Here is a 23,329-nt window from a genome sequence, read left to right as displayed (position 1 = left end):
TTGTCTTCTCATTTTGCAGCCCAACCTTCTGACACATTCTTTTCCCTCTCAAACTCCATTCCACTTTCTGAAATCTGTCTCCTCATTCTTGCACAACACTTCTACCTTCTTCCACGATTTTCCTCCGTATCTATATCCTAACCACGTTCCTCCCCAAAATCCACTTCAATTATCACCTTGCTCTTATTTCCTGCCTTTTCTAATTTTCTTTCAATCCTTTCCTACCACATACCCACATGTATTTGATGTTTGAGCCTCTAGGTGTTTTCAAAATATCTGTAGTTATTATTGCTATTATTACTTTGATTTCTTCTCTTTTTCAGTCTTCTCACTGTGAGTTTTGAGAGATGATACCTTCTACTAGTCCTTTAAATAGCACCTTGGTATTTAAAGGGATTTTTAGACTAAAAAATACTTATGATGCAGAACATGAAATACCATTTCCCCAACTGTGTCATGGGTGATGAGGAGATAGGACCACTATTCGTTACATTTCTGTATTTTCTTTGTATTTTCCTGCATTCTGCCTACTGGGGACAATACCATGTGATGATGTTCATTCACGTAGTTGTGCACTACTTTCTGGAGAATGGCATTACTACCTTACAGTATCATCTGCATGCTGGTACATCATACGTGCCTCCAAAACATTATTCCATTGCTCTGTCTGCTAGCAGAGTTTAGAACACACATTGAGACTGTTGATCATGTACTCATTACTTAATTAATCAAATGATGGATTCTTTGTCCAATGTCAAATGGTCAGCACATTGCTAGGTCCATAATTAGTAGTGTTGATGATGACTGTGAAGGGAGGAAAGGTAAAAATATGTGGTATACATAGGCCAGTTCCAGTAGATAGGAACTTCTATTTCTGTTTTTCCAAGATGGAAAGAATAGAATGGAATCAACTTCCACCAGGTGACTCTTATTCTACTTGAAAGATGAAGTTCAATTGGAGGTCAGCTTTAGCCTTCTTTTCTGGAGAGCTTGTCATTAGATAGTAGCAGTAGTTACATTAGACTGATAACTGGGAGCTCATGCTATCTGACCCAACATTACCTTTCAGTCTACCATAGCTTTTCCTTCATGTACTCAATTCTGGATAGGGATGAAGGAAAACAACTAGAATTCTGACTGCACCTCCTGGCTTTCATCTGGAACAATTCATTATGGACAGTGTCATCAATTGTCTGTCTCTTTGCTTGCTGACTTTGCTGTGGTGGGTGCTCTCCGGTGCACACTGACATGTAATACAAGGATCTTAATGTTTCTTACTGATTCCCTATGTCTTCTATAGCCTTCTTCTGTAGGCCTCAGTGCCTTGCTTTTCCAAAGACTGAGTGATTTAATTAAATGTTTACTTATGTAACAATATTGTGTGAGGATTCTTTTTTGTTTACTTGTTTTGGTTTAGTATTTTTGTGTCAGAGACTTATTATTTGGCTAGGTTGGTCTCCAATTCTTGATGTTTCTCAAACCTCAGACTCAGAGAAGCACACCAGGATAACTGTGAACACTTGTTACTAGGTATTAATCCATTTGGCACTTAGGTTCCTAGGCTTCTCTTTTAACTTCTGGTTGTGTGCTACTCTAAGTCCTCAGAGATTTTTCTAGCTGCAGACAGGAAGACAGAAAGTGCAAGATCTTAGGTATTGTCAGATGTTTAAGGCCTAGAATCAAAATACTATACTTTTTCCTACAGCTCATAGATAAGGGTTAAATCACATAACCAGCTATAATTACAGAAAGGAGCTTGAGACTGCTGTAGGTACCATGTCCTATACTGTGTCTGGATCACACTTGATGATTTAGTCAATGAAATGAGACAAGATAAAGAAACAGAAATGGAAAGAATAGAGCTGTAATATACAAAATGGAATATACTATTTTGTACATTGCAAATCTAGAAACATATTTCCATGAATAAATAAGAAAGACTAGATATTATACTGCATGTAAAATCAATATAACTAATTTATTACAGAACTTACCTAGTAGAATATAGTAATTAGGAGATAAATGTTTTTACAAAAATATAAAATAATGTGATATACTTAGTAAAAAAGCCAATGAAAGAAAGAGACTCTTATCTTCAAGTATCAGCCCCAAACCAGAAGTGGAGGTGTACCTCAAGTGGTAGAGTCCCAGCCTTGAATCAAAATATTTAAACAAAGGCACAATGTCCTGAATTCAAACACAAGTACTGGCATAAATAAAAACGAGTCAACATAAAGTTATCACCAAGTTACTTAGTAGCTCTGAACTGATTTAAATACTTTACGCATGGAACTTTCCAACTTCCTACATTTTCATGGGCTGGTGATATAATTCCTCAAATATATACCTGTGTCTAAACACATGTTTACCTTTTGAAAGACTATCTGTATTTGATGTTTTCCCATCTTTCTGTGAGGTAATTGAATTTGATCAGCATTTTTTTCAACTAAGTCAAACTGTTATATAGATAGATCAGGTATACTGCCTAGGTTTTGAGATAAGTATTTAATAAGTTGCATAGGCAGGAATGAGCTCTGAGTCTGAATTGAGGAACATTTATCACAATGTTATTGTTCAGAGAATCCTCAAATTTCCCTTTTGCCAATGAATAAATTCAGCAAGGATAGCTGCTGCTACAACAGCAGCGGGGCACATTCCAGCATGTGTGTGGAATGCTAGTTGGCTTCAGAAATGATCCGATATTTACAAAACAAAGTAGAAATATTTTTTCAGTATGCTTTACTTGATAGCTACAAGTTTTTGCTAACATTCTCACAATTAGCTTCTCTCTATGTGGACAAACTAACTGTAAATGAAATCCAAGGAGAAAATATGATCATTTTTATCTTTGAAGATATAACTTCTGGAATTAATGATTGTTGCTTGGAATCTGCCTCAGCTTGAATTTTTCTGCTATTAATTTGTGGATGTTCTGTACTATATATTCCAAGGAAAAGGAAAACATTCATTTTAATTCATAAATGAAAGAACCTCTAGTGATCATCCCATTGCGTTATTGCTATTAGTTTGTGCATGACTCTCCAGCCAGATGTTACCATCCTTGAAGTAGACAAGATGGTCTCATCCATCTCTGTAATAGCACCAGCAAGAATATGACATGGCATATGGTAGGTCCCAACTAAAACTTGTTCAATAAAATGCATCCGTTTTGTAGTTCAATCTTCTTCAACAGATGAGAAAAGAGGATGCCCAGGTAGATAACCAATCTAATTTTAAATAACTAGTTAGTAACAAAGCACAGTGTGGAATTTAGGGATTTTACATTTACACTTCATTTTCATTGCATTACCTTGCCATTTTCAAATCATACAAGAAATGTTTCTCCTAACCACTGCCTGTGAATGAGGGAGGTTCACTGTGTGCAGTTAAATGAAAGTATAGGAAGACAGAGAGTTCCCCTAGTCTTAAACAATGCCCACTTCATCCCTGATTAGCTGTTGAGAATGGGATGGGGTATATATGAGCCACACCACATACTGGTTGTGCATTGAATTGTGGGTAAGCCTGATGAGTGTGAAATTAAATTGTGGTTCTAAGTCTGCTTCAAAAGGCAAGTGGCCATATGAAAGGAAAATAGAGCCCTAGTTTACAGGAGGTAAGATCTAAGGGAGGTGGTTTTATCGACTGGTGAGAGCTCAGATTATTATACATAATAATAATATGTATAGTACATTCTCACTTCCATCCATTGAATCCTCTGATCGCAATTGGCCAGTAGAATAGACAGTGCAGTTATGAACTGTCTTCCTTGAAAGGCGAGGAACTAAATATTGGGAAAGATTAAGCTCTTAAATAAATGGTTCTATGTATTGTGTGATGCTCTATTATTTTATTTTATTAAACATATTTTCATTTTACTTTATCTTATTTTGCAATAGTGTTTTATTTGTTATTTTTTAATTCTCCTTTGTTTTGTTTTGTGTTTGTTCTGGTCCTGGGGCTTGGACTCAAAGGCCTGATCTCAAGGCTTATATTCTACTTCTTGAGCTACAGCTCCACTTCTGGGTTAACTGATTAACTGGAGATAATAGCCTCATGGGATTTTCCTGCACCCCACTGGCTTCAAACCATGATGCTCAGATCTCAGACTTCTGAGTAGGTAGGATTACAGGTGTGAGCCACTAGTGCCCAGCAATACTGGGATTTGTATCCAAGGCTTTGCACTTGCTAGAGAAACAAGCTCTTCCACTTGAGTCATGCTTTTAGCCCTTTTAGATTTAGTTACATTTTTGAGAGGGCCTCAGGTTTCTTATCCTACGCTGGCCTTAGACCATGAGCCTTCAATGTATGCCTTCTGTGTACTTTGAGTTCTGATGTGCACCACCATACCCAGCTTGTTTACTGAGTCTGGGTTCTAATTCAGAATTTCCCTGGCTGACCTTAAGCCACAGTCCTTTTATCTTTACCTCTTGAGTATGTGGGATTATATCATGCCTGGCTTAAAATGTTATTAATATTGATGTTTGTAAGAATCCTTTACATTCACTAGAAGAAAGGTGTCCTTTTATCATCTGGCAGTATTATTTGAGATTGAATTCTTTCCAGTACCTTCTGTTAGTGCAATTTTTTTCATAGAAAGAAAGTACATGTGGGAGGGAATTTGGAGGAAGGGTGGCTCAGATGATGAGGCTACACATTTGCATAAGAAGAGTTGAAACTAGTTACAAATCTTAAAAATGCAAATAAATAACAAAAAAAGAAAATCCATAAGAAAGAAAAAGAAGCTTGTGATAATAGCAATTAACCTATTGTTTATTTCCATAAGGAAGTTTCAAAACTGAGCTTTGTCAACAAATAGATCTATTTGTGCAGAAAAGAAAAGCACTAGTATTTCTTTCTGGATTTAGTTTTGCCATAGTGACCAACTTCAGTAAAACAGAAAATAATGTCATGACCACCTGAGTTACCCGCTTCTTAACTTTTTGGGGTAAAAGTCATCCATTCATGTCCTGGTTCTTCCATTTGCCATATATATGATTTTTCAAGATCCTGTAAAAATTTCCAACTGCATTTATTTATTTGCAAAACAGGAACTAGTATTTCACACTTAGAAGCTTGAGTTGAGAATTTATAAATATAGCAAGGCAACAAAGAGTAGCCTGAACAGTGATTTATAATCATTTGTCTAAAATGTTCCCTGAAATTTACAACTCATGATAATTGCCACAGGGAACTCATAGGTCTTGTTTATTTATACTGGAGCTTGAACTCAGATCCTTGTGGTCTTGCTTAGAGTTTTCACTCATGGCTGGTACTCTACCACTTCAGCCATATCTCGACTTATGGGTTTTGCTGGTTAATTGTAGATGAGTCATACATATTTGTTTGCAAGGCTGGCTTCAAACCATGAACCTCAGTTAGCCTCGTGAGGAGCTATAATTATAAATGTGATCTACCAAAGGTTTGAAGTCCAAGTTGGTGGCTACATCTGGTTAGGGTCAGTGTGGCATCATAACATGGCAAGAAAGTAGAAGGTCACAAATGCTTTGGAAGAAATGACTTTTGTGGTAGTTAACCTAGTCCTATGAGCACAATAATTTACTCATCTTTGAAAATTAATCCTGTCCAGTGATGGCATCATAAATCCCTAGATGAAGGTTCAGACCTAAAGCCCTACCACCTCAAGCTCCCATTGCTTCTTAACATTGTTACACTGGGGAAAATTTTTAGCCTTAGAAATTTGGAGTTTTACAGGATAAAAACCACCTTCAAACCATAACTATATATACATATGCATCATATATGCATATATATTAGTCATTTAATTCCTATAAATGCCTATGAAATTTAAATGTATTTTTAAAGAAAATGCTTCATTGCATACTATAAAAAATAGTAGGGCACAGGAGATTAAAACTTACACAAACTTATAAAATGTTAGAAAAAATAAATGTTTCAATACAAAATTTAATTAAATTACATGGAAAAATATGCACAGCTGAATAATGAGCTGAACCAATTCTTTGGCTCACAGTAAATGTCATAGAAAGTAGACAATTCATTCCCAGATGCCAGCATCTATGTTACCTAATCATTGGAATATTGGAATATTAAATTACTAAAAGAAAGAAGAGACACATATCTAAGAAATACACAATGAAAATAGCCACTATAATTAAAGTTGAATAATTAACCATTGGAGAACAACGACCTACAGGTATTTCATTGTATAAAATGTCCAGAATTGTAGCTGTCATATGGAAGAAACAGAAAGTAATCCTAAATAATCTTGCACAAATAACAAACTCAGACACGTAGTCTTTTTGTTTATTGTTTGGTTTCCTTTGGTTAGCTTTGTTTCTTAAATATTGCAGAGATAATAATGCCAATCTTATCAATATTATGTTGAAATTCACATAATAGATATGAAGAAAATTTCTAAAGTATATGATTGGCTTCATATCAAAATTGAGTGGAGTTGCATGTACTGTATTTAGTCACCCAGAATTTGACAAGTTACTAGTTCTAGTAGATTCTAGCCAAGCATCTGTGGAGGCCAAGACTACTTTATTGCAGTGTTACCTCAATATCATCCTTGAGATTTAAATTCTACATTGCTATCATCTCTACTAGGAATACAAGAAAGAGTAAAAATCTTTCATAGCTCATTTCCCTCCAGAATTTCTTTTGGACCAATTCCACTAGACCTGTTCTCTTTCTATCTTAAAATATGTTGGTACTTGTTGCTTAGATAATTCCTTTAATAACAGCTTAATCACCATTTTACATATAAAGCTATCATTTTTCTAACTAGCTGTAAATTCCTGGAGGTTAAATCCAGGTGTCAAATGTGTTTGCATCCTTGCATGTATTTGTTGAATCAATTGATGTGGATGGCATTAAAGTTCTTTGTCTCCTTCCTCCCATGAACCAACAGACACAAACAAGGTACTGATAATGAGTAACACAGTATCTGTGTTATGATGGAAGATAAATTATTTCTCCAACAGTTCACATTTTTCTTGTACTCCAATTATGTTTGAACTTTCTCAAAAGTTGAGGGTATTTTTTTCCTTCAGTCATATTCTCTATAGGAGCCAATACAGCTCCTAACTGTCCCAGTTTCAGTAAAATTTTCAAGGATAATTTTGGGACAAGAGAAAAGTGACTAAGTTCTATGAAAACTTATATCAAATAGGATCATTTTATACTGATTTCCTTTCTCATCTTACTCTTTTAATACAGAAATATTCTTCTTGCTAAGGAGATTAAGTTGTGTACATTAAAATAAAAACAAGGCAATGGTAATATACTTATGAGACTAAGGAAAGTTGCTAACATTTTATAAATGTTCTGATGGATTTGTAATCTAGGTCCTTTTCAATTTTTTTCTATGGATAAAAGTAACAAAATTATGTTATTTACTTTTACCTGCTGAACTATCGTAGTTAAACTTGGAATTGCTCATGTGCTGATCCACTTCTGTCTCTGGGCTTAAGAATTGTAATTAAAGGGATAAAAGAATTAAAGAAACGATGGCTCAATTGAAGACGGAGAGAATCTCTGGGCAAGTTATTTAGTAAGAAGGAAAACTAAATATATGTGCTAAAATGAGCAGAAAGTAATCACAATTGTAGGTTTAGTATTTTAATTTTTCTCTTTGAGACTTCATATGCTTCTTAAACTTCAGTTCAATCTTGGAACTACTGGACAGGTTTGAGGATCCAAGTTCAGTGTCATAACTGACAAAGTAAAAAGAAGAAGACATTCCCTTCTGTTGAACACTCATTTTTTTTTCTAAATATATACAACAACAAGATCTTGTATAAGATAAATCTTATTAATATACGTATAATAACTAAGAAATAAACTTCAAATATCTGAAGTAGGTAGCCTATGGTCTCTCATCCTAGTAGCTCAGAATCTGAGATGTGAAAGATGAAGGTTCAAAGACAATTGGGAAAGAAAAGTCTGCATCAAGATAACCATTGAAAAGTAGGTCAGATATCGCATGTTGTAGCTTCTATTATTGACGATCCTCTGCCCTTCCTGTGGTTGTACCTTCACTATCTCTGTATCTTATCTAAGTACATTGGAAACCGTGTATATAGGTATTAGAACTAGGAAACTGCAAGGGAATACCAAAATCAAGAGACACAGGGTAAAAAAGACAAACGATTACAAAAGCAATACTTGCAAAACTGTTTAGTGTAAATCTACTGAACAACTCATGGGGGGAAAGGGAAAGGAGGAGGGGGGAGGGGAGAATGAGAGAGGAGGTAACAAACAGTACAAGAAATGTATCCAGTGCCTAATGTATGAAACTGTAACCGCTCTTTATATCAGTTGTTTTTTTTTGTTTGTTTGATTTGCCAGTCCTGGGCCTTGGACTCAGGGTCTGAGCAGTGTCCCTGGCTTCTCTTTGCTCAAAGCTAGCACTCTGCCACTTGAGCCACAGCACCACTTCTGGCCATTTTCTATATATGTGGTGCTGGGAATTGAACCCAGGGCTTCATGTATATGAGGCAAGCACTCTTGCCACTAGGCCATATTCCCAGCCCTGTATATCAGTTTGACAATAAAAAAAAAAACAAGGAAAAAATAAGTAGGTCAGATATACACAATGGAATTTTATGCCTCTATCAGAAAGAATGGCATTGCCCCATAAGGAAATGGAAGGACTTGGAAAAAATTATACTAAGTGAGGTGAGCCAGACCCAAAGAAACATGGACTCTATGGTCTCCCTTATAGGGAATAATTAGAACAGGTTTAGGCTAATCACAGCAGAGGATCACAAGAGCCCAATAGCTATACCCTTAAGAACACATAAGATGATGCTAAGTGAAATGAACTCCATGTTATGGAAACGACTGTTATATCACTGTTGTAATTACTTTCAACATGCCATGTGAAACCGCAGCTTCTATTATTCATGATCCTCTTGTATCCCCTTCCTGTGGTTGTACCTGCACTATCACTGTATCTTATCTGAGTATATTGGAAACCATGTATACTGGTATTAGAACTAGGAAACTGAAAGGGAATACCAAAATCGAGAGACACCGGGTAAAAAGACAAATGACTACAAAACCAATACTTGCAAACCTGTTTGGTGTAAATCAACTGAACAACTCATGGGGAGAAAGCTTTGGAAAGGGGGAGGGGGAGGGGGGAATGAGGTAGGAGGTAACAAACAGTACAAGAAATGTATCCAATGCCTAATGTATGAAACTGTAACCTCTCTGTACATCAGTTTGACAATAAAAATAAAAAAAAGAAAAGTAGGTCAGGAGGCATGACTCAATTGGTAGAGCACCAGTTGAGTGAGCAAGAAAGCAAGCTGAACAAGCTCAAGTACTACCACAAATAAAAATAATAAATATCCAAAAGTATAGAGCTAAATAATTTGTTATAATTATATTATGCGATCCTATATGAGGGAAACATGCTAAGATAAATTCTTTACTATATATCTAAGTAAAAATTGTATGTGGCTTAAGGCTTAAACTAAATGAATAATTCTAGTTATATTTGCATATGTGTAAGATATATGTATATATGTTTAGATTTAACAAATTTCCCCAAGTTTCCAATTTGTATACAAAAAATTATACATAGGAAAAAATAAAGGCTGGGGATTTAGTTCAGTGGAAGTGTACTTGCTCTGCAAGTGCAAGACCCTGAGTTCAGTACTCAGCTCTCAGAGAGAGAGAGAGAGAGAGAGAGAGAGAGGAAGAAAGAGAGAAAAAGGAAGGGAGGAAGGAAGGAAAGAAGGGAAGGACAAGGGAGGGAAGGAGGTAGGAAGGAAAAGAAAGAACAAAAGAAAGAGAAAGAACACAAATGCTTCTTTAAATGAGAGGGTAACACATTACATACTTATCTCATAATATCTGTTGAGAACTTAACATTGAAGAAAAGTGTACGTTTGTTGAAATTAAATCCATAAATCTCTGTTAATATCCAAAATAAAATTCTTTCCTGTGGGTAGGAGAAAAAGGAAAGGTTAAGGGAAGAGAGAAGGAGGCTTGCAGACCGTTCCAATGTCCTGTTACATGGAATCTGTCTGGGCTTGCTGTGCTTAAGCTGCCAAACATCTTTTCTCAAAGAAATATTGAGGTGCTGCTGCTATGGCTGATGAAATCAACCTAACCCATTCTTTTTGTCTCCCTACTTCCTCCAACTCCAGTGTATTGTGCAAGAGAAAGCTTAAACCATCTTCCTGTCAGGTGAAAGGAGAGGATAAGTACCAGGTGGCTATTCTCCTTGTCCACATGCTCAGGGCACAGCTGCTGGCTTAGAGGGCCAGGCCTTGGCCCAGGGCACACACTGTCCCTGCATTGAGGGCTGGCTAGGCACAATAAACTCACTCAATGTCCAAAAGCCTGGGTATTTAGATTAAGGAGACAGATTGTTGTGTTCTCAGGTTGAATGACTATCAGGAATGCATGAAGCAAATTAATTCTTTTGCAAGAGGAATTTTACCTTCCAAGGTTGATTCAGCCACCCTCTGATGACTATAATAGAAGTTAGCCCATGGGGAACAGCTAACTCATAGCAGAATGCTACACCAATTTGATCAAAAATTGACAGAGATGGGTTCTGGTGGCATATGCTTGTAATCTTGGATACTCAGGACAATGAGCTCTGAAGATACTAGCTCAAAGGTTATGAGACCCTTATCTCCATTTAACCAGAAAAAAGCCAGAAGTGGAAGTGTGGCTGAAGAATAAAGTGCCAACCTTGAGCCGAAAAATCTTAAGGACAGCTCCCAGGCTCTGAGTTTAATCCCCAGTACTGGAATACACACAAAATAATTGCTTATTTAATAAGGTACCTTCTAGGTATGATGAGATAAACAGGCAAATTAGACTACCTATGTTCTCAAGGCCCTTTCACTTCCTATGTAGGTGACAGGCATGCAAGCAACTGAATCTAATGATTTCATGATGGGAAGGGGTGGCCGTGTATTGAGATTTGGACATGCAATCTATTGCCATTTGTGTAAACTCTTTGTGCAAAGATGAGTGCCACTGAAATATAGACATTTTGGCTGCCTCAATTCTTGGATAACTAGGTCACTAAGGAGTTGGGCTAGAATAATAATGATAAATAGAGGATATGATAGACAACAGAATAAACGGTGTCTATCTTGGTTGAATGGCTGCCTGAAATTTGTACTTTATAGGAAGCTTTTTCCTTGTTCAGAATTGCATTTTTTTTTTTACTAAGGCTCTGCCAGGTTTGGGAATTTTTCTAATGGTTACAGAAACAGTATTTCTATGAAAGTCAGTGAAGGAAGGATAGCCATGTTAGAACTGTTATCCTCCAATCTGAAATCACAGAGTGAATCAGAGATAATAGATCATGTCAGCCCTGGAAATCTTTCTGCTTTCTTGTTTCTCTTCCTTTGGATTTCTTACTGCAACTCCACTCAATTCACACCATTATTAAACTATTTGCTGTATTGAATCTCCAGTGATGCATCCTGACATGAAGGCCAGAATGCTAAATACACTACCAGCAGTGTGCTTTGACAAGTTAACTAGGAACTTAGAAGTTGGCTTAACAAAACTTTTTTTTCCGCTGATAACATGCCCAGTTCCTTTCAACCTGATCCAGCATCACTCACAGAGCTCTGCTGTGGTCCAGTTCAATTCTGTCTCCACCATGGAGCACCCTGCTGGGCAAAATGTAGACCTTGCCTTCTTATCTGATAGGAGAACACAATACATCCAATTAGAAGACAACACAAGCAGTTCTCTTTAAGTAAAGGGAAACAATGTGTGGTAATAAGATGAGCAGATATCTACCCTACATGATATGTAGTGGATGAGAGGTTACTTAAACTCTATCTTAGAGTTAAGTATTAATAAAGCTGGTGTGGAAGAACAAGGGAAGCCACACTGAATGAGTTAGGATTAGTACAAAATAGATGCATAGATGAGAGCACATTTGAATAATAATACACTTAGTAGGAAGACATACCCTGGAATGGTTGGTTATGATTCACTGCATAATGTTCTAGACACATGTAGAAGAGAATAGAGATCTCAGTATTTCTGAGTAGAGACATGATATGATTAGGAAGGAACATGAGCCTCTAGAAATAGGACATATTATGAAAAGGTAATTAATTTGTCCAAGTAAGTGATGATGAAATCTAGGTATTAAAGAGGGAATATCTATTTGATAAGGAGGTACCTTGGACTTAGCCACCACTGAGTCCAACTATCCAGTCAGAAGTTGGCAGAGCTGGAAAAGTCAAGGACATCAGGCAGAAAGGCTCTTCTGATTAAAGACACATGAAGCTTCAAGGACATAATGGAGATACTGATTCATCCATTTTGAAAAGCAAGAGATGAGCTCCAATTCCACTTCAGATGAGACTTTCTTTGCTGGTAAGCATCACTTCCCAGAGGTGTTTTAAGCCACAAGTGTGGTTAACAAAGCATTGCTGAGATCTGTGTAAAGAATAAAGAAGGAGACCATCCTGTCAAAAGCTTCCACTGAACTGTCCTACATGTGTAGAAATATAAACCTATGGCTTTCTTGGATCCACTCACATTAGTGACTAGTCAATTCCAAAGCCTCAGCAATTGGCTTGGGTCTGAGTTTGACCACAGGAATCTGACTTAGACCAGAGGAAGCTCTAGAGGTCAATTCTGCTGCAGAGATGGCCTGGTGTGAGTGCCACTGCTTCAATATCTTCTCTTCAACACAGTCACATCCTGATCATGAAATGTCATGTTGAAATTATGGTTTCCTATGCATTTATCAGAATGAAACATCTAAAAATCCTTTTAAAAGTTACGAATCATTTCTGGGAATGGGTGGTTTATGCTTGTATCCTAGCTACCAACCAATCCTGCCAACCTGGGCAGAAAAGTCTCTGAGACTCTTATCGCCAACTAATGAGCAAAAAATGAAAAATGGAGATAGGACTCAAGTGGTCAAGTGTCATCATTGAGCAAAAAAAAAAAAGCTAAGGATTAGAGTCTAGGCTTCACATGCAGACCCTAGAACTGACACAAACAAAAGAACATAAATCCAGAAGTGGCACTGTGGCTCAAATGGTAGAGCGCTAGCCTTGAGCTGGCGCAGGGACAGCCCAGGCCCAGAGTTCAAGCCCTACAACTGACCACCCCCACCACCAAATATTTATATATATATAATTATACTATTATTATACTATTATTATAGTTGTCTCAGGTAATGAAGCGAGCAACCGTAATCAAATGATAAAACTTTCATTAAGCCAAGGAGACTAGAGCTCAAAGCAGACAACAGTCTGCCAGAGGTCATTCCAGGGAAGAATATAGACCTTTGAACTTCTAGCCAACTCTTCTCTCTATTTCTCATCCATGTTAAGATCTTCCCTCACCTGTAGACTTTTACAGTCTATTTAATGTGATGTTATATCTGGGAGAAAAAGGTCTTACTTCTTCTTTTTCACCTTTAATTCACAATTTAAAGAAATTTGGTAAAACATACTGGCAAGTTGGGAGATGGGGAATAGCTTAAATGCAATGCAATTGAAGTTGATTGAATATGTAATTGGATAAAGTATCTGAGAAATGCTCTGGAAGATAAAGAGGTGAGTCACAGAGGCTCTCTCTTCTAGTGCCTCACAGTTCCTGTTTGGAGACAGACAATCAACTACAACAAAGCTCAACAAGATCTGAGATCTGAACTGACCTGGAAAAAAATCAACAAATTTAACATTTTTTATTTTGTTCACTTCCTGAATGTAGAGAAAACTGGTGATTCCATTATTTGGCATCCCCTAAGACATGCTAGGAAAGAAATGAGATAATATTTCAATAGGACATTCTTTCTTAGAGTGCCAGAGGTTTTAGAATAATTTATCTCACCAGTCTTCATAAACTATCTGACTCCACTTAGTCTTAACAGTAGACTCTAGGAGAGGTGGACGGAAGCATCTTCTGACCCAGAACATCCAGGACAAAAGGTACCGGGTATTGGGACCATTGCCAAGTGGTGAGAAGAATCTGATAGGGTTCCTAAATAACAGCATGCCCTCAGCCTCAGGCCTGACTTCATGCTATTCCAGTCGTGTGACCTGTCTCCTCCAGTGATCTAAGATAAGACATATCGCCGCTGCCTTGGAATCAAGTTACTTATGTGTGTGCCTGCTTCACCACTAAATGACCATGACTTACTGAACTCTATCCCCTAGAGCACTTGGCACAGAACCTGGCACACAGTAGATGCCCAGAAATCTTGAAAGGTTCGTTGGAATTTTGATGTGTGACTCCTCATTTAGCATTGGTTAAACCTATGGTTATTCTTGCCAGTTTCAAGAAGAATAAACTACACAATAGATTGAAGATGCTGTATCTGATATTGGAGACTGAGACTTAAAAAGAAAAGGATATCTGTCATTTACTTCCTGTGGCTTTTGGGCCATTACTATAACCCCCAGTCTCCCACCACACACGTTTGTTCTTCTATAGGTACTCAAAAGGGTCAATATATAATGCTGTCAATGGTCAAAGGTCATGCTTTTTATGTCTATTTTGTCATGCAGGTTCATATATAAAATCAGCTGGGTTCAATTTCTTTTTCTGATCATTGATATAATAGTCAAGATTACCTTCTAAGGTTTGAATAAAAAGTTCTTTATAAGAATTTAGTTCCTATCACAAGTTTTTACTACTTTTGATCGACAGATAAGGAAACTGGGGGGATGTTAAGAAATTCTCTAAAAAAACACAGCATCAGTTAGAGGTAGAATCAGAATTTCAGCTCAGACTGACTTACTATGCACTTTTCAGGATCTCAGATTGAGTGTAAAATGCAATTATTCTTCATAGTCTTCGTGGGAAATTAAAGTCATGTATGTAAAGTAGCAATAAATCTGGAAACTTAAAAAGCTAAACAAGTCTATAAAGATTATGATTGCATTAAAAAGCCAGGATAACAGACAAAATAATGAAGTCTTACTTTGAAATAAAAGTGAAACTGTAAAGGTGTTGATCTGCTTAACAAAAAGTCCTCAATCCTGATTGTTTTCAATGCTTTATTTCTTTGCATCGGGACATCAAGATATGAACTTTCTTTTCTTTTCTTTTTTTAAACCCTGGGCTACAACTCAGAGCCTGGGTACTGTCCCCGAGCTTCTTTGTGCTCAAGGCTACCTGTCTGCAACTGGAGCCACAGCTCTACTTCCGTTTTTTTCCAAGTGTTAATCCAATGGGCAATAAAAGACAATTACACCCAGACATGATTAATTAAACCACAACCTAACTTTTCAAAAAACGCCTCAATAAATAGTCATATGGATTAACCTACCCAGGCTGGCTTCAGATCACAGCTTCCTGAGTAGCTAGGATTATAGGCCTGGGCCACCAGTGCCTAGCTTACATTAAATTTCTTATCAATTCAAATTTACTTTCTTATAGAACTATATATGTAATGATAAAAATCTAAATATTTCCCTTGCTAATTATCTGGTTATTTATTTATTTTTGTTCATCATGGGGCTTGAACTCTGGGCCTGGGCACTACATCTGAGCTCTTCAGCTCAAGGATAGTGCTATACCACCTGAGCCACAGTGCCATTTCTGATTTTCTGGCGGTTAATGGGAGAAAAGAGATGCATGAACTTTCCTGCTTAGGCTGGCTTTGAACCAGGATCCTCAGATCTCAGCCTCCTGAGTATCTAGGATTACAGTTGAGAGCCATCGATACCCAGCTATTCTATGATTATTAAGTTAAAGAAACATTCAAAGAGATACTTTTCACCAAGATACATGGAATAATGCACTGGCATATATAGCTTGTCGATATTATCAGAGAACAATGTTCATATATACATACAGTCCGGCTGGTAACTGTTTCTCCAGTAATGAATTATGGGCAAAATAATAATAGTAAATGTATGAATACACTTCTCTGTTTTTCATTTCCACATATTTGACTTTCACCCCAGTTAGGCTGAAGCATCCATTTACCATTTTTGAGGGTACAGAATAGGGCAGGTCAGAAGGTAATTATGGTTGTAAAAATAAGAATGCAGAGAGAAAAAAATGTATTATTCAGTTTCTGGCAAACAAAATAGAAAATTTATATCCACAGGAGGTTAATTAAAGTATGGCTTGTTAACAGAAACGTTTTACTCAGTTTCTCTGTCTTCTTTAGGAAAGTTTGAATGATTTGATTTTAGCATGACAGTCATGATAGGATGGGAAAGGAAAGCCACTCATCGCTTCCTTGCCCAATAATCATGGGACAAGAGAAACCAAGACCAGTTACCAAACTCATCTTCTTCATTCTATGATTGTACTCTATGGTTTACGTGTCATAGACTTATTCTAGAAACTTCAAACTAAGCTCAGGGCCACTCAAAGACAACTGGTATGATGGCTTACCTTAATATTCATAATATTCTTAAGCTTAATGCACTCAAGATGTACACTGTTCAAGATGGGCCAAGCAGTGAGGATGAGATGGCCGGGGAAGGGAAACATGCCAGGGGTAATGCAACGTACGTTCATGACCCTCTTGCTAGCAATGCTAAGAAGGTGCCCCTAGCTCACTTATTGGTTATGAAAAGGGCAATGTTTAAGTAAATTGTAATACCTTCTTTTTAAGTTAAATTTTATTGTCAAGGTGATGTACAGAGGGGTTATAGTTACATACATAAGGTAGTGAATACATTTCTTGTTAAACTTGTTACCCCTCTTCTGAAAGGGAACTATCAGAAGATAATACAATCCCAATATATACATTCTGCAGCATTTTCTATTGCCCCATTGATTCTCAAACTTTTTTTTTTTTTTTTTACCATTTTATTGTTTAAAACAGGGTCTTATTGTATGGTTTCTGTTGGCCTTGAACTTGTGATTCTCCTGCGTCAATTCCTAAGTGCAAGAATTATAGACATATGCTACCATGTCTGGCTTAGAATTTTTAACTTAGAAAAACAAATTTGTGTATTCTAAACAGCAAAAAAAGTTGTAAATGGGTCTCATTCATTTTGTTTATATTATATATAAAATTAGTTGAAATTTCTTAATACTTAAGGATTCAATAAGTGAAGAGACAAAGACATGATCTTTAAAACTTCTAGAGAAGTGTGACTAATTAACATAAAAGGAGAAGTTCAAGTGTACTCCTTAAAAAAAAGAGAGCAGCAAAACAAATTAGATGACGGAAGTTCAAAATGTGAAAGATTAAATTTGAAATTACTTAATTGTGCTTTGGAACATGTAAATTTGTGCAGACACTTTTTCTCTAGTAACAAACTATAGAAATGATCCCTGAAAGTATAGTCTTTGTGCAGACACTTTTAATGAACTTCCTATTTGCATTGGGTAAATTTGCATTCTGTTTGGTGATAAAATAGAGAAGTTATTTTGTAATATCTAAGCTTGGTGAACCTATCAAATAAAAATGGAAAAAAGAACTATTTGATGCATTTTGGCACAAAGTACTCATGGAAGAGATGTTTTAAACAGAACTAAAAGAAAATACATATGATGATATTGGGGCTTACCTGTAATTCTTTTTCATGGAAAATTCAGTAGAACAGAAAATATCTCCATTTAGTAAAGTTTTTAACTTAGCTTATCACATACTTTAAGTTTTAAAGAATGTATTTCCTCCATAAAAAATGTCTATAAAGAAGAAAATGGAAATTCATATTTCTAATTGATTAATTGCAGAATGCAGCTTTTAAGAAATGTTTCAGGAAATTTTCTGAAAATCATTATAATGGTAAAATATTTGATAAAATACATCCTTTAAAAAACAAACAAGAAAATAAACAAAAACACCCTATTGGTCTAGCATCTTTTTTTTTAATGTATAGGAAAAAGAAAACAAGGACATTTTCAAAGTGCTTATATGACTCCCATCCTTGGGGGGAGATTATGAATTCCTTTCTCTTTACTGTGCTGTATCCTAAATTTTGAGATGACGTAATTTTTACAACAAGTGATTGTGTGAGCCAAACAAGCACTCTGAGAACATACATGGCTGGAGTCACTTGAGACAGAGAGTATCAAATATGGCTCCCTCTGAGCTTCCTATCTGGACACCCATACCTCTTCTGTGTCTGTCCTTCTTCCTTTCACTTCCAGACCTAGCCGAAGTAGCATTGACAAATGAGGTCAGACTTGGGGGCAGGGTGAAATGAGTGAAGCATTTTATATTTTTATCCACAGACACACACACTTGTGTTCCAGTGTGTTCCAGTGACTTCAGGGGACTTTCCACTGCTGTGGGTGTCCTGTATCTGGTGTGAGGTAACTGCCTGGCTAGGTCAGTGAAGTTTCTGAACACAAATCCCTAGGTTAAGGGTTGGGTTCCAGTGCTGATTGACTGATGATGCTCGTGAACCCTCTTCTTCTGTTCTATCTGTTCAAAGTGACATTAACACATATGCAGGACTTTTTTCCCCCCATCTCTTTTACTGCTGGCTCCAAGTTTGAGGATGCACTGATAAGGTGACCTCATAACATCCAAGAGAAAGGCTATAAATTTTATGGGATGATTATTCTGATAAAACTAACCAGGAACAATGCATCTCCATAACAGAAATGAAACATTCAGACAAAGAGCTGACATGAAACACTACTAGATATATGGAACTTGACTCAACCTGATGAAAAGGCAGCTTTCCTTTGAGAAAGGATTGGATAAAGAGACAGTCCTAGAAACTAAAAAGAAGCAGTATAAAATAAGTAAGACTTAACCAATTAGAAGATGTGGTGAGTCTTTATTTCTATACAAGGCACTGAGTTTTGAGAAAGATCCATAAAGAAAATAGATTCTTTTCCAGTCCAACAACCAGGAAATCAAATGAGTGGAATGTTGTTCATTTAAATTTGCTACACCGTTATGAGAGATGCACATATAATGTCATATCAGGTACATATGATAGACATCCTACCAGATGGCATGTGATCAGTGAAATTAAGGAAAATTGAACAAATTCAAAAAAATGTTAGGACTATGGATATTCTCACCTTATAACTGTATTTTGTGGTGTCACAGTGCTGGTCCTGGGTGCTCTCCTTAGCATTTTCACTCAAGGCTGGCACTCTGCCACTTGAATCACACCTCCACTTCCAACTTGTTTTTTCTACTTTATTGGAGATAAGCATCTTGTAGCTCAAGGCCTAACTTCAAACTTCTATCAGATCTCAGCCTCCTAATTAGTTGGGATTCCAGTTGTGAGCCACCTGAGTCCTGGCTTTATTATTGCATTTGGAAGGCAGACTCTTTGGCATGTCCTTTTCTCCACCGTGTACCACCAGCACAAAGGAAGTGTTTAAATCTATTAAAGTTATAACATGGTGGTTGCAGAAGAGACTGTCAAACTACTCACCCTGCAGCGATTTCAATGTCTTTTTGTGAACACATTTGTTGGGTTTTGCTTGAGATGTAGCAGTATGATCATGTTTTCATTTATCCTTCAACCATCTCAGAAGTTGGGTATTGATTACTTGAGGTAAAGGCTGAGCTAGGGCTTCCTTCCTTGCTAGCAACTAGCTCACTAGAGGCAGAAATCCAGTTCTGGCCCATGGAAAGTGAGGGAAAATGTGTTGGTAAATTCCAAATAAAAGTGCCTGAGAATTAGATTCAAATGCAAAATTATTGGACATTTAAGTGGATAAATTAACATATAACTGCAGCCTTGGGCATAGCAATATTAACTTTCCTATATTCAGTTTCTACATTGTATTATAACAGTTGTCCTTGAACTGTCTAATAATAGAAAATCTTTTAGTATTGTTGAAAATAAAAGAATAGATATTGAAAAAATTACCAACATGGAACAGATTACTGTTAATTATTTTGAAATAAGTTTAAATATTGACAGAATTAATCAAAATCATGCAAATGTATGCTAATTTCCTAACCTTTGGAAAATATAACTTCTTTCAAAGGCTTAAGGTAAACATTGTGTGTAAAACATTGCTTGTCTGTTAACCATACATGCATACTTTACTTGCAATTTCTTAATTAATTGCCTTTAAAATCCATTAGAGAATTACATTACTTTTCTCTTTTACTTCTTTTTTTTTTTTCAGTCATGGGGCTTGAACTCAGGGCCTGGGCACTGTCCCTGAGCCTCTTTGTGCTCAAAGCTAGCACTCTAGTACCCTAGCACTCACTTGAGCCACAGTTCCACTTCCAGCTTTTTCTGTGTAGTTTATTGGAGATAAAAGTCTCATGGACTTTCTGCCAGGGCTGGCTTGGAGCCAGATCTCAGCCTCTTGTGTAGCTAGGATTGCAGGCATGAGCCACTGGCTCACACAGAATTATATATCTCAAGTGATGCAATTTTGTCACATTTGCTAAAAACTTGGAATCTTTGAGAACATGACAGGTAGAATAAATACAGATTCAAATGTTTTATGCTGCATTCCCAAGAAAATATTCTTTCTATTGGTAAAAAAATTTGTCATATAAAAATAGCAAAAATAAACACTAAGTGCCTACTATCCATATTTAACAAAAATGAATATGTACACATTATTTCTTCAAATATATATTTAGATTATATGAAATATTACAAAAAATTTGAAGTCCATTTGAACTATCTTAGTTTGTTTTTGTAAAACGACCGTATTGTGAGTAGCTGATAAACAACAAACACATATTACTTATTTTTCTGGAGGGTAAAATTTAGGGTATCTGTAGGACTAAGTACTGTGAAGGCTCTCTTTCAGTTATAGACCAACACTCTGCTTCATGTGATAGAGACCTAGCCAGTTCTCTGATCTCTTCTTATAAAGGCATTAATTCCATTCAGAGGACTTGATCCTTCTGACCGTTTGTCTTCTAAAAGCTCAAGATCATAATACTACCACATTGTTCTTTGAACTTTGAGTTCCCGTCCATTCTTTGTAATGCCCTTTCTAAATTATATTTTGTAGTTTTTATTTATATTTACAGATTACATTTTGTAGTTAGATATACATGCCTCTACTACTTAGAGAATGAACTTCTTTAATCTGTAGTACAAAAACCACAATGGTCTAGAATAGATTGATATTGATTTCTCTCAAATAGTGCTTCAGAGCAGGCAGAAGACCCAGCACATGGAGTGAGCTCTGATTTCTGAAAGTATGCCATTACACAAATTCCAGAAGCAGCAGTTTTCTGAGAGTGATGTCAGTGCCTTGGAGCCCCTGGAATTCTTTCTCAAACTCTCTAGTTTTCTTTTAGTTCAGATGAATGTAAGACCAAAATTTTAATACATTTCAGTAAAACGACGTCATAAGTCTAATGCAGAAAGAGATAAAAGTCTGTCTTAAATAAAGTTACAATTTTAAATTTTTTGAAGAAAGTTTAAAACAGTGTTTTTCTATCACTAAATTTGGTTTCAGTTGTCAAATATTTAAGTACAAATGTTTACGACAGATTTTAAAATAAAATAATTTCATTCCTAAAAATTTAAAGCTTTAACTTTGAATATTGCAAAATATCAACATAAAGTTCAACATAACTAAAATTCTTTTAACCATAAAGAAGAGACAATGAACTGGTAAAACTAACAGTTCAATAATTTATATACACACTTATATGTATACATATATATGTATCCATAAATGCATAATTGCTGCATTAAGAATTTCATGAATGGGGGCTGGGGAAATGGCCTAGTGGCAAGAGAGCTTGCCTCGTATACATGAGGCCCTGGGTTCGATTCCCCAGCACCACATATACAGAAAACGGCCCGAAGTGGCGCTGTGGCTCAAGAGGCAGAGTGCTAGCCTTGAGCAAAAGGAAGCCAGGGACAGTGCTCAGGCCCTGAGTCCAAGGCCCAGGACTGGCCAAAAAAAAAAAAAAAAAGAATTTCATGAATGATTTATGTCTGACTTCATTTCTCACTTACCACCTTTTCAATCAAAATTATATCTTCAAGATTATCCATGCTGAACATATATAGATATAGGATAACCCACATATAGGAAATGCATATTTTTTTTCTTTTTGCAGTATATGCATGACTCTAAACATTTCTTCTCCAAAATGTGTGCCAATTTATAAACTTACACGCAGTGAGAATTTCTTTTACCTTTTCTTTTTCCTTTTTGACATTATAAAACTATCCAATTTTGCCAATATGATGGTAGAGGAATTGAAAGTTACTGTTGATAAATTTGATTTTATCTTTTTGGAAATTAGAATAGTTAGAAATAAGCAGGAGGGCAATCAAGGTAAGAGTGATTGTATAATTGGGTTTTATTTTTTTCTCACATGGAAGTCTGGAGTTAGGTAGTTACTAGCACTGGCTTTATAGAACATTATGTAATCAGGAAAATTAGGTCCAACCTTCTTTCTATTGCCATACCCTAACCTGTAATAATTTCTTCCTCATGCTTATTTTCCTATGGTTTTCAATATGATTGTCACTGTGTCATTTACACTATTGATAGATAGAAAAATAGGCGGAGCTGGGGAAAGGGCTCTTACATCCTCCTTCTGAGTCTGTTTCCTTTGCTTAGCAAAGAAAATATCTTCAATCCTCAGCTCTGAGAGATAAACTATATAAAAGATAGGGTAGACTACTTACATCTTCTTATACTAAATTTACCCTTTCAAAATATTCATTGTTTTGTGAGGTTTATAACATTTCATTTGAAATTTCCTGAAATCTTTTTATTAAAAATTCTTTTTATAGCACGTGGAATTAATTGATACCTTATTTTCTCTCTCCTCTCTCTTTCTCTCTCTCTCTTTCTCTCTCTCTCTCTCTCTCTCTCTCTCTCTCTCTCTGTGTGTGTGTGTGTGTGTGTGTGTGTGTGTGTGTGTGTGTGTGTGTGTGTGCCAGTCCCATGGCTTGAACTCTGGGCCTGGGCTCTGAGCTTTCTTGCTCAAGGCTAGAACTCTACCACTTGAGCCACAGCTCCATTTAAGGCTTTTTGGTGTTTAATTGTAGATAAGTCTCATGGACTTTCCTGCCTAAGTTGGCTTTGTTTTTTTCTTTTTTGGCCAGTCCTGGGGCTTGGACGCAGGGCCTGAGCACTGTCCTTGGCTTCTTTTGGCTCAAGGCTAGCACTCTACCACTTGAGCCACAGCGCCACCCCTGTCTTTTTCTGTTTATGTGGTGCTGAGGAATCGAACCCAGGGCTTCATGCATGCTAGGCAAGTACTCTACCACTAAGCCACATTCCCAGCCCAGGCTGACTTTGAATTGAGATCCTCAAATTTCAGCCTTCTGTGTATCTAGAATTACAGATTGGCATTTGGCAAATTTATTTCTTTATAATCTTGAAAAAACACAATTGGTTCTTACTGTTTACATTTAACCTGTGATGCTTTGCTTTTTAATTAAAATGTTAAATCTTACTACATTTAATATACTTATTGATATGGTTAATTAGGTAT

At 36.4% G+C, this 23,329-nt stretch overlaps 1 pseudogene; it reads right to left on the bottom strand.

The window, feature by feature from the left end:
* Positions 1–17,171: 17,171 nt before the first annotated feature.
* On the bottom strand, positions 17,172–17,260 carry LOC125352126 (annotated as a pseudogene).
* Between the last annotated feature and the right edge of the window lie 6,069 nt (positions 17,261–23,329).

The sequence above is a fragment of the Perognathus longimembris genome, chromosome 5, assembly GCF_023159225.1.
Source record: "Perognathus longimembris pacificus isolate PPM17 chromosome 5, ASM2315922v1, whole genome shotgun sequence".
Lineage (NCBI taxonomy): Eukaryota > Metazoa > Chordata > Mammalia > Rodentia > Heteromyidae > Perognathus > Perognathus longimembris.
The sequence above is the reverse complement of the archived record's forward strand: the minus strand, read 5'-3'. Positions and strand labels throughout refer to the sequence as shown.